This window comes from Carya illinoinensis, chromosome 8 (assembly GCF_018687715.1).
Source record: "Carya illinoinensis cultivar Pawnee chromosome 8, C.illinoinensisPawnee_v1, whole genome shotgun sequence".
Taxonomy (NCBI): domain Eukaryota; kingdom Viridiplantae; phylum Streptophyta; class Magnoliopsida; order Fagales; family Juglandaceae; genus Carya; species Carya illinoinensis.
The window spans coordinates 3,709,652-3,720,837 of record NC_056759.1 but is presented as its reverse complement, the minus strand read 5'-3'; the positions used below and the strand labels follow the sequence as shown (position 1 = coordinate 3,720,837).

Sequence of the window (11,186 nt, the reverse complement as noted above, 5' to 3'; positions counted from 1 at the left end):
GTCTTACATTCAAATTTGACCGTGTAGAATTATGAACTTTTGAATTGCAGTATTTGAAAGAATCAAGAATGCTTATATTTTCTTCATTTCATGTTGTAGGCTACTATTGGATCTATCGAGATTAGAAGCAAAAGTTGAGAGGCTTGAGGCACAATTACAAGCCAAGGATAGGGAGATAGCAACCATTACGCGAACGGTTAGAAAATTATAGTTTTATCGAAGTAATATTCCTTTATCAGTTCAATGCTTTTGTTAATGTCCCTTGTTTGTTTTGTGTGACTAGGAAGCTAAAGCTTCAGCAGCCTTTAAGGCCCAAATCGAAAAGCTTCGGCAGGAGCGAGATGAGTTTCAAAGAATGGTCCATGGTAATCAGGTTAGTATTTTGAAATTTATTGGAGTTCTTTTGCTAGATTCTATATGAAATCAAACAGATACTGACGACTATGAATGCCATATTCTGATGTTCCAAAAGCACGCAAAAACTCAACAAATACATGAGATGAAGAAAAAAGAAAAAGAGTACTTCAAATTGCAGGTAGAATATTTTCTAAATTTTTACTCCTGACAGTGGGCTATTTGATAGAGTGGGATTTTAATCAAGGAAGGTTTATCAAGACTACAGATACTGGAATGTCGGAATGTTTTTTTGTTTAACTTCCAGGAAAGGCTAAACCAAGTCTCGATGGAAAAAAAGAAGGAATCTAGATCGGGCATGGAGATAATGAATTTGCTTCAGGTATTTACTGGCTGATATTTGTAATATGTCTGGTTGATACCAATTTTATCCACCTAATGACTTCTCTAAATGTGTAAACCAGAAAGAAGGGCGGCAGCGCGGAACATGGAATGGGAAAAAAGCCAATAATGATTTCTACAAAAAGATTGTATGTCACCCGATTAACTTATTTATACTCTTAAGGTAACTAGTAATTCGTAGTTCACATAAACTTTGCAGGTAGATGCTTATGAGGCAAAAAATCAAGAGTTGATGGAGGAGAATGCTGATTTTAAGGGCATTATTACGGTCAATGCAGGTATATGTTTTCACTTAAACTTTTGTTTTTGTGGTTCCATACTCCAGATTTCACTTGACTATGATGGGATTGTTCGAATGCATTTTATTAAGAAAGGGATTAAAATGTTTCTACCTTTTTTTATTTGCCCAAGAAAAAAAAGATACAAAGAAAAACTTTGTTATGTTTTCTAGAAGTCGTGCAGTTGCACATGTGCCTATAAGAGTTGTCATATTTAAAACCAGTTAGCGTGTTTAGATTTCACTTCAAATGCCCATAGCTCCTCTCCCTTGCCCCATCTACGAAGCTTTCATTTCTATTGGTCGGAGCAATGGGTTCTAACTCCTGCAGGCATTATGGGCTTGCAGATGGACACACGTGACTTTTTAAATGCTCCTAATGGGTTGTCCAAGCAATCTGTGGCTGTCAACGAAGGTGTTGAAACTGACCCTTCAAAGTCCCCATTGGGAGGGAGAATGGTACTGACAACTTCCCATAGGATTAAAGCGTGTTCTTTTGCATTAGTTATGGCGCTATATGTTAAGAGTTCAATACATGCAGGATGTCTTTGACCTGCCCTTTCACATGGCTAGAGATCAAATAGAGGAAAGTCTCCGAAATAAGATGACTTCCATAAAGGTTTTTTTTTTTTTTTTGCCTTTTCTACGAATTCATCTTATGATTCCTATGGACAGTAAGATGTTAATTTATTTTCTTGTTTATGCTTTGACATTTGAAGGAGCGTATGGTTCAATTGCAAGATGCACAGAAAGGTGCTGAAGTTACTTCTGAATCAACTAAGAGGGAGCTTGAACTTGAAGCTCAACTTGTTGAGGCCAGGAGCATAATCCAAGAGCAGGTACTATGCTCGTCTAATGTAAATTGGAGATATGCAATGCATTTTTCTTTTGGTTTCTAGATTAGATGATGAATTTTTTATTATATGCTCCATAATATGATGGTGCATTTTTTTTATGATATGGATTACCTTCCAAGCAAAACTATATGTTATTAAGTTGAATGTTGAATAATTTGTTTTATGTTCATCCTCCAATTTAACCGTAGATTACCTTATAATTCATGCTTTACATGCAAGTTTTTAATTATATCTGATACTCCGAATACTTAATGCAATAGGAGGGATTTGGCATTTTTTTTTTCCTTCTCTTTTACACTTATTTTTTTTTTCTTAGTTGAAGATTAATCAAAATACAATGATTGGTTCATTGCAGGCATCCGTAATGTCTAAGCATCTTTCTAAGTCTGAGAGGCCAAGGTATTCCCAATTTCCCATGTCCCTTCATTCCCTTATTTTATGCATAATGAAGGCAGTGGTCATACTTAATTTGACCGGGATTCTATTAATTCATCACCAGTTGAAGTTTAGTTCATTCTTTACATCATATTTCTTATTTGTTTCAGTTGGACTGCGGCAATGAATCTGTAAAATTAATGTTATTGAAATAATGTGGGACCTTATTGTGTCTGTAGCACTTCTCTTTAAAATAATATGATGCTAGGATAGTCTTATTTGTGAATCGATGATATTGTGGAAATCCAAAGTCCAGTCCTTGATGTATGTTGACCATTTTGTCATGTCTGGATTTGAAATAGCTTGTTAAAACAAATTGTTTTCTAAAATCTTTAATGCCATTTTCATTGTTATCTTCTAGAAACTTGACTTAGATATATGAAAGCAATGCCCGAATTTAATGATATTCAGTATATGTTCATACAATATAAAATAAAAAGAAATAATACATAATAAATATATAGGTCGGAAAAATTCAACTCAAGTTCATCTACATATGTAGTGGTATTAGTCTGACTTGCTTGATGTTCAGGGGGTAAGAAATTTACAAGCCTGGCAAAGTTTTGGTCTATATCAAGAATTTAAGTTGCTGCATGCAGAGTCGGATTGGAGCTAGCGTGTAATTTTGTATACTTGTTGCGGACCAGAGAATACAATAGCCTGGTAGCCGTAGTTTTAGCTGTTATGTTAATGGAAAAGAATGTAGCTTTCCCCAACGTACTTATGCTTGCAAGTGCCATGCCACTTTCTCACTGTGACAAGTGGCCTACTTCATCGATCCATTCTAAGCTATCCTCAGGGCACAGAAATAATATTGGAGAGGTAAATAGTACGCAAAGTTAATTAGACTTGTCTTGAGGATTCGGGAATTGCACATATGCAGTAGAAGACTCGCAATCCAACCAAATGTTTAACGTGACCTTAGGAACAAAGGTATATTGCTCTTTCCTTTTCTTTTTCCCCTTTGTTTGGTCGTTAGTTGCTAAAATAATTCTGTAGTCACTCAGAAGAAAGCAACACAGTGACACACACACACACACAAGAAATAACGGGGAATACTTCAAAAAGAAAAAAGAAATTCGGAGTATCCTGCACCTACGACCCCATCAATCACTTTAGAAATCGGTGTACCAAACTCTCTGAATATACATACTCAGATGCCATAAAGTAGCGGGGGTGGAGAGAGATTCAAAACCATCGCATCAAGTTCTCAGAAAGGTAACAACCAAACCGTTGATCGATCGCAATGAAAATGGATCATCAAGAGCGTTGCAGGGGGCCAGAGCAGAAACGATCTTTTCTTCAAGGAGATGAGTTCTTTCAGAAAATTCTCTCGAGGAACTCTTCCACGGGCTACTCTTCTAGTATCTATTATCACCGGAGCACTGAAGGAGTTCCCTTTAAGTGGGAAATGCAGCCGGGGACGCCCAAAGTCCTACCAAAGGATGAAGCGATTCCCCCACTCAGCCCTCCACCGGCTATCCTGAGCTTAGGTCTCCCTAAACCATGCATTGAACAGCCCAAGGCTCAAACCCGGCCAAAGCTTGGGTTTTGGAACAAAAGCAAGAATAACAAAGAAAGTAAGAACAATGATAAGGCAGGTCCTCGGGGAAGTCACTGTTACACGACTGACTCGGACAAATTCGAAAGGTTTGAGTTATGTAGTAGCTCCTCCGACTGTGAGTTTTTGGCATCACCGCAAATTTCAAGCTCTTCATCATCCTCCTCGTCTTTGTCAAACGGTCCTTCATTGCAGTCATCAAGGATACAGAGTCCAGGCAGGGATTCATTTTGTGGGCATCTCAGTTGCAGTCCTTGGAATATAAGCGCGCTTCTGGCGTCAATCGCAAGGCGAGTTTGATATTATATATGTAGATTCTTCTTGTTACATATATTGATAATTATTTCAAAGGCAAGCCACTATTCGTAAAACATGTATTTTTTGTGCTATATATTGCGACGTGACAAATTAAAATCTAAAACTTACCCTGAAGAATAGCATTGCTCTTAATCTGTCTGGTGAAGAATTGTCCTCGGCCCTAGAGGAATTTCCTCTTAATTTTGGAGATTTTTTGATACAAGAAATCTCGGGAAAATATTGAACTGCAAAATTGTATAATATGCCCATTTTCTTTATTCTATTTCATGTCAAACTTATTACACTATGGAATAAAAACACGAATTATATACGGTTTGCCAGCACCTAATTATCTCAAATGTATGTATGCATAACAATATATTAACACTTGCATTGCTGTTTCCAAAAAAAAAAAAAAAAAAAAAGGATAAACCTTTTCCTGAGTTATTGGGCTGTTGAATTTTTCTTTCCGAATAACTAATGGCTATCTGCCTATCTCAAGGAAAAGCTAACAATTCAAAACGAACGTATCAAGGCGGTTTTCAAGATAGGTACGGAGTATCGATCAGAGTTAATGGTGGGATTTGGGAAGATTACCTTCCTAAATTCCAGTACTTGTGAAGGCTTTTATGGATTTATTTACAGAATATGCAATCTAGTACCCCCCGATGATCATATATATAGCTGACGCACTGATTCATTCCCCACCCTGCACCAAATTAAAGAAGATGGACTCGGTACAAGAGAGCGTCAAAACTTCTGCTGCCGCGCAAACGCATTTTATACTCCAAGAAAATCAATGCTTTGTGAACAAAATTCTTTCAAGAAACTCTTCCGTTGGCCGTTCTTCGCATTTCTATTACCGGAACCCTGGAGACGTTCCCTTCAACTGGGAAGTGAAGCCTGGCAAGCCAAAAGAAGATCATCCACCCCATGATCATGACGATGCTGATATTTTCCCGCCTTCCCTAGGTCCCCCGGGACCTCCTCCGGCGGTGCACAGCGAAGGCATTTCTCGGCCATCAGTCGAAAGCTCGCCAAGGTCAAGAATATTCTTATGGAAGAAGTTCATGAAAAACCTAATTAAGGCCAAGAAGTTCAAAGCTATGTCTCGGCTGAAGCGCGAGAATAGTTTTGTTCGTTCTGAACATGGCGGCGATAAATTTGACGAGTTTGAGCTTACTAACTCGAAGAATGACTTTGGTGGCTCAAGTAGCTTGCAATCGTTTTTTTCATCCAACGGGTCGTCGTCTTGCTCCTCCTCCTCTTCTAATAGTGTTCTTGCTTTGTACCAGCGTTCAAAACTACATAAACTTGGCAAGGGTTTTGTTAGATGGGCATTCCAATGGCGAGAACGTTGAGGTTGGGATTTTGTATAAATTAGTACGTACGATGAAACATTCGGGTTAATTTACAAATATTTCATCTTTTTTATGTTCTCTCTCACAAACTTTTGGAAGTTCACGTGTGTGTCTGCGGATGCGCACAGGAAGAGGTTCCGAGAGCAGAAGCTTAGAATGCCGATGGGTTCTGTTGCAACTATATATTTGTTTCAATCCACAGATTCCAAAATCAATTTGTCAAATTCTAAAGTGAAATGGTAACGACTTTAAAATTCTTATCCTTGAAATTAAATCTGACGGAAAATGATAGAGATATAACATTTGAATACTCTGATTTAAATGGAAGGCTGATCAGTCTTTTACATATACACACGTGTAAAAGGTTCGTGCACCTTAAGAATGGATGCCGAACTGAAGATCCCAGAAGGTAAAATGCCCATGTCTGCCTTCATAAAAATCTCTTCTGCATGCACACGGATCGTTTCTCGCTAGTATAAATACAGTCGTATTATATTTTTGGGAACCAATTCGAATGTGCCTTCTCTTGCCACCCAGGCCCTCGATCCCTTCACCCCTTCAAGCTCTCTCTCTCTCTCTCTCTCTCTCTCTCTCTCTCTCTCTCTCTCTGTGGCGTCCTTGTCTTTTCGCTTGTGTAAATTAAAAATGTCCGTTTGGGAGTAATGAAAAGGAAGGTGAATATTGGAATCCGCTTTCGCTGCACCCTTCATGTGTAAGTTATTGGTTTACAGTACGGTGTAAAAGCATGGACAAGTAGTCATTTATCCGTTGCGCATTGCAATTCTAGCATTTCCAGAGGATTCTATTTTGGCGTTGTTTTTGTGATTATTGTGGTTTTCTTCGATTTGCCTTGGCAGTCGAGGCGGACATGTTCAATTTGATATCCCCCTTTACTTTTGATAAATCTCAATATACTGGATTGTGTATGGAAGAAAATTGGGAATATTATATATATATATATAAAATAAAATTGGGATCTTTTTTATTGCTGCTATTTCTGATCAACCAAACATAGTTTTAGGATTTGAGTTTCTCTCCTTTCGCATGGTCGCGATAGTCGTTGCTTCAGCAGAAAAACGAAGCTTTTTTTGTTGAGCGAAGATAAATCTAACTTTACCATTGAAGGTGTTTATAATGTGAACAATATGGGTTTCTGGCAACTTGATTTAGCATCAGTCTGTTTAGTTTTACTTTCGTGTTCGAGCCTTATGAGTTTGAATTATGCTTGCATCATTCTGTTTGTTTAGTTCTGCTTTCATGTTCGCTCGACCTTTTCCACACTTGAATAGGTTTCCGGAAAGCGGACCTTAAAATGTTCTCTCTAGAAGGTCCGGGTTCAATTTTACCATGACAAGGCTAGTGGCAAATTGATGTGTTCCTTTTTAGGTAATCCATGACCCTCTGCTCCATGATATTGTAGGTAAAACAAGCAATTGGTTAACAAAGCTGAATCGTAGGACTTTTTCACAAAGTTTAGCTCTATGAGGTTCGTTACTTAGCATCTGGATATTGGCTGCAAACGGTGACCCACTGAAGTTTTTAGGACCGCATGATTGTGGATGATAAGAAAATTTTTAGTCAGTTATTGCGAACTTTTTGGTCTATTTGTTGCTTTCAATATATAGTTTCTTTTTCCTGGACAATGAAGAGTTCGATAAAGGCTTCTTGTGGAATTCTATAGAATAAAGATGAATGTCCCTGATTGGGGTAGCTTTTGTGCGATTTAGGATCTTGGTTGGTCTATGGGAGGTGTCTAAGAGTGATTCTAACTCTCACTGGAAATGTTTGTGGAGATTTCATCTTGGAATTTGCAGTGATGTCACCAGCGATTGCAATGTATTTTCTCCTATACTTTCCATGCTATTTTGTTGGCATTTAATTTTTACAAATGGTCATTTTATAAATGAGTCTCCAAAATGTTGGAGAATGGCATGAGATTGCTAAATAATGAGGACAACTTTGGAAATCGGGAGTTATAGAGAGCACCAAAGTTCCAAGCCTCATAGAGGACCAGAAAATTGGGATGGAATGCGTAATAAAAGCTTTAGTGGATGAAGCCTAAAAGAATGATAATAACAATAAGTGTATATATATATGGCATTTGTGCCTAAAATATTTTTGAACTAGATAGCTTTAGAAATTCTTATGACATTATTCATCCGTTATGCAAAGCTCCATTTGGGGAGGGAGGGAGGAAAGATACATTCCGCAACAGGGTGATGTGCCAAAGGAATAGCATATGGAGTTTTGTGAAGTGAAACTCCTACTTTTGCCGTCTTCTTGATCTATTTTCCTTTATTACTTTTCTACGATTCAACCTGGTTGTTTTCAGGCCCGTCTGCTATTATAATAAGATTGGCTAGCCATTTCATTGATTGAACGTTTGTCCATCTGTATGATACTGGATTTCATCTATGCTTTACATGACATATGGATTGCATCTATATGTCTGTTATTGACGTTTACTCTGGCTTGCTGGTTTTATCCTAATTCCTGCTTGTAGAAACCAGCCACAGATGGCAAATTTAAGCAGTGCACCTATGAAGAGCTGCCCCGCTAAACTGAGTTTGAGGTCTAAGAGAGAAATTGAGTAGATCATAGCTGACCGCACCATGTGCTAGCCCATACACGATACACCCACTGCATGAGTGGAATACTACTTGGTCAAATCGAAGGGCCAACCTGAGAGCAAGGCAAGCTCGGAACAGGCTGAAACTTACAATTCAAGAACAAGGTAGATATGTTTGCTGGCCCCTATATTTTTCCTTTTTATTTCTCTGGTCACTACAATGTTGATGGACAGAATAACATTGAAACAAGCGTATTAGATTTGTTGCAGCTGCCTTCATCCAAACTAAATACTTCTAATTTTGAAAGGAATCTGGTATGTTTTTCTGTTTTGATAATGATTGTGTGATCCTCCCTCTAGCGATAACACCATTCCGCATGTATTTGCATGTGTATATAAACTCAATCCTTCCTCTAGTAACACCATTTTCTGTGTTTCTACTGTTTGCATTGTTGTGCGTACAAATCTGCTTACATATCTTATCCTTTTTTCTGTATATGCTTGATATACAAGTAAGCCAATATTTTCTGAAGGATGTCTTGCATGATACTTTTCAGGTCATGGTCGAAATGTTTCTAAAGCTAAACAAGGAGGAGATGGAAGAACTCGCAGTCGTACTTTGGAAACTGTGAAGAAGAAATGAGTTTGTCTTTAAAAATACTCTCACTCACCCAAACTCTTTGTTGCAGAGTGCATATTAGTTGCTGCAAGAGTTTAGAGAAACTCAACATGGAAACCAATCAGCCAGCAACTACTAACAATCGGGTGGAACCGTGGAAGAATGGGAAGCTCCTCCAAGATATTTTTTTAAAATCAATTGGGATGCTGGTGTGGATAGGGTACACTGCAAGGTAAGTATTGGGACTGTTCGAGATTGGGAGGGCAAGGTTTTGGCCACAAGGAGGAAGAAGCAAGACTGATTCCCAGACCCCCTAGTAGCAGAAACTTATGCAGCTCTTCAAGCAGCAATTTTTGGTAGTGAACTGGGTTTGAGAAGAATAATATTAGAGGGAGATGCATGCAAAGTTGTGAAGGCTGTCCAAGGTTCTGTGGAATATTTCAATTGTTTTGGAATGCTATTATCAGACATCAGATTCCAGCTGCAAAGTTTTGAACACTGGTCAATCAGACACATCCAGGAGCCAATATAGTTCCTCACACTCTAGGCAAGAATGAATTAGGCATTACAGATTTTATTGTTGACATGGAGGAAACTCCCGAGTGTATTCAATCTGTGTTACATAGTTTTTAATCAATGAAACTTGCATGATTTAAAAAAAAAAATGTTGGTTCCTCTGGCTGCTATATTTTGATATCTCATTATCGTCATACAGCAATTGTACGAGTTGGCTTATGCTAAGTGACAAAAAGAGTGATGCCTCTGGCGGCGTTACTGACATCTTTTAATCTTCCCATGTTCAGAGCCAGCTGAAAAGGGGCGTGGGTTCGTACGCTCTGACGCTATTGCCGATCTAAACTAAGAATTTCAGAGGTTAAGCTCATCTCCACAACCAACCCCACCACCCCCCCTCCCCCCTCCCCCACAACACACACAACCCCGTTCCGCTCTCTCTAATGTACATGCCTTCTAACAGAATGTCTCAAGTCTAAATAGCAAGAAAGGGTGATTCTGTTGTATTGACTTGTTTATAAAGAACTTTACATGATTAGTTTACAAGTAAAATTAGAGACATTTACAGACATTATCTGCTATCTTATCTTATCCTGGTGCTCCATCCGCAGAGTTGATTACTAAAGGAACAGAGTTTATTGCTGAGTTGATAGGGGTTGGAACCGTGGCTGCAAGTACTGCTGCTTCTGTTTTGAGTAGTATCCTTAACAATTTCCTGGTTGTTGACAGATGGGGGAATCAAAATCTTGTAGAGGAAGGCTTGATTAACTCCACAACAGATGGCTTCTGCTTTTAAGTCAACCATCAAGGGCCAAAATTTCCGATTACAAATTTCTGTAAATTCAGATAGGTCTTGTTGTAATCTCACACCCTCTCTCCACTTTTAGTTTTGGTTTTCATGATGTCAGAGCCCTGCCTGGCCTGCATATGGGAGGCATTCGATAGAGGATTTAATAGACAAGTGACATTTGTTTTAGCAATTCAAATTTTTTTATGAATGTCACCGTTATTCATTTAATTATGACTCGATATTTCCTTGCTAGTGGCACTTTGTGCAAAAAATGCAGGCTGTTTAGATAGCCCCTTGTTCATTGTATCTGTTTTATCGGCACATAGAGAATTGAATCCTGATCATCCCCCCATGACAAACAATATTTGAAGGTACTAATCAAGACTTGGATATCTGATTCCCAGATATATAAACACTTCTCAATCTTTAAAGCTCAGTAGAAAAATCAGGAGCTTGGCTTCCGCCTTTGAAACTGAGTTAATTTGGAATATTAATATCATTTTTTATCTTAAATATTATCTTCTCCAGTTATATTTATTGGAATGAACAGCTAATGCAGAAGCTCTATCATCTCATTAATTCTAGGAATACCCAAAAAGAGAACAAACAGCCTTAGGATATAATCGACTCATCAGCTTAAGCAAACTCAATCCATGGTTGCACGAGCGAGAATCATATCGGCATTGCTAGGCAGTAGGCCCACATGATGTCCACACAAAAAGATACGTACGTAGCAGACAAAATGCTATAAGATAGAGAGGGACATCTTCCATACACAGAATGTCAAAAAATAATAAAGAATAAAAATTACGATTAAAAAAACAGGATAAAAAAAGGAGGGGTCATGTGAGAGGTGATCATGAAGTAATAATATATAAAGGAAAATATGTATATAATTAGGCAGCGAACGTGAGTTATGATTTCGATTCAGTGGCCACAAAACCCACTCGCCTTTTAATTATTTTTATACATAGTTTTACTTTGACTGAGGACAGGATTTGGCCACCCCTTAATTATATTAATTAATAATATTTCTGCAGAAAGAATCAAACTGATCAGCATGCATTCAAACAATCTCCGCCGAACTCTCAGCCAATCTGCTTAATTTCCCGTTCTTTTTTTATTTTATTTTCTCAATCTTCAGTTGCAAC

General features: G+C 38.1%; 2 long non-coding RNA genes and 1 pseudogene across 3 annotated transcripts; all 3 read left to right on the top strand.

Moving 5' to 3' along the window:
- Positions 1 to 712: 712 nt before the first annotated feature.
- LOC122318718 lies at positions 713 to 3,734 on the top strand (annotated as a pseudogene).
- A 459-nt stretch (positions 3,735 to 4,193) lies between these two features.
- LOC122317911 lies at positions 4,194 to 9,428 on the top strand. 2 transcript variants are annotated; one of them, XR_006244680.1, is made up of 3 exons: positions 4,194 to 6,256; positions 6,965 to 8,278; positions 8,671 to 9,428. It is a non-coding gene; the product is annotated as an uncharacterized LOC122317911 (long non-coding RNA). The 2 variants fall into 2 exon arrangements; XR_006244679.1 differs by having other exon boundaries at positions 5,892 to 6,256; positions 8,048 to 8,278.
- A 101-nt stretch (positions 9,429 to 9,529) lies between these two features.
- On the top strand, positions 9,530 to 10,243 carry LOC122317912. The gene is made up of 2 exons (XR_006244681.1): positions 9,530 to 9,605; positions 9,857 to 10,243. It is a non-coding gene; the product is annotated as an uncharacterized LOC122317912 (long non-coding RNA).
- Positions 10,244 to 11,186: the final 943 nt, after the last annotated feature.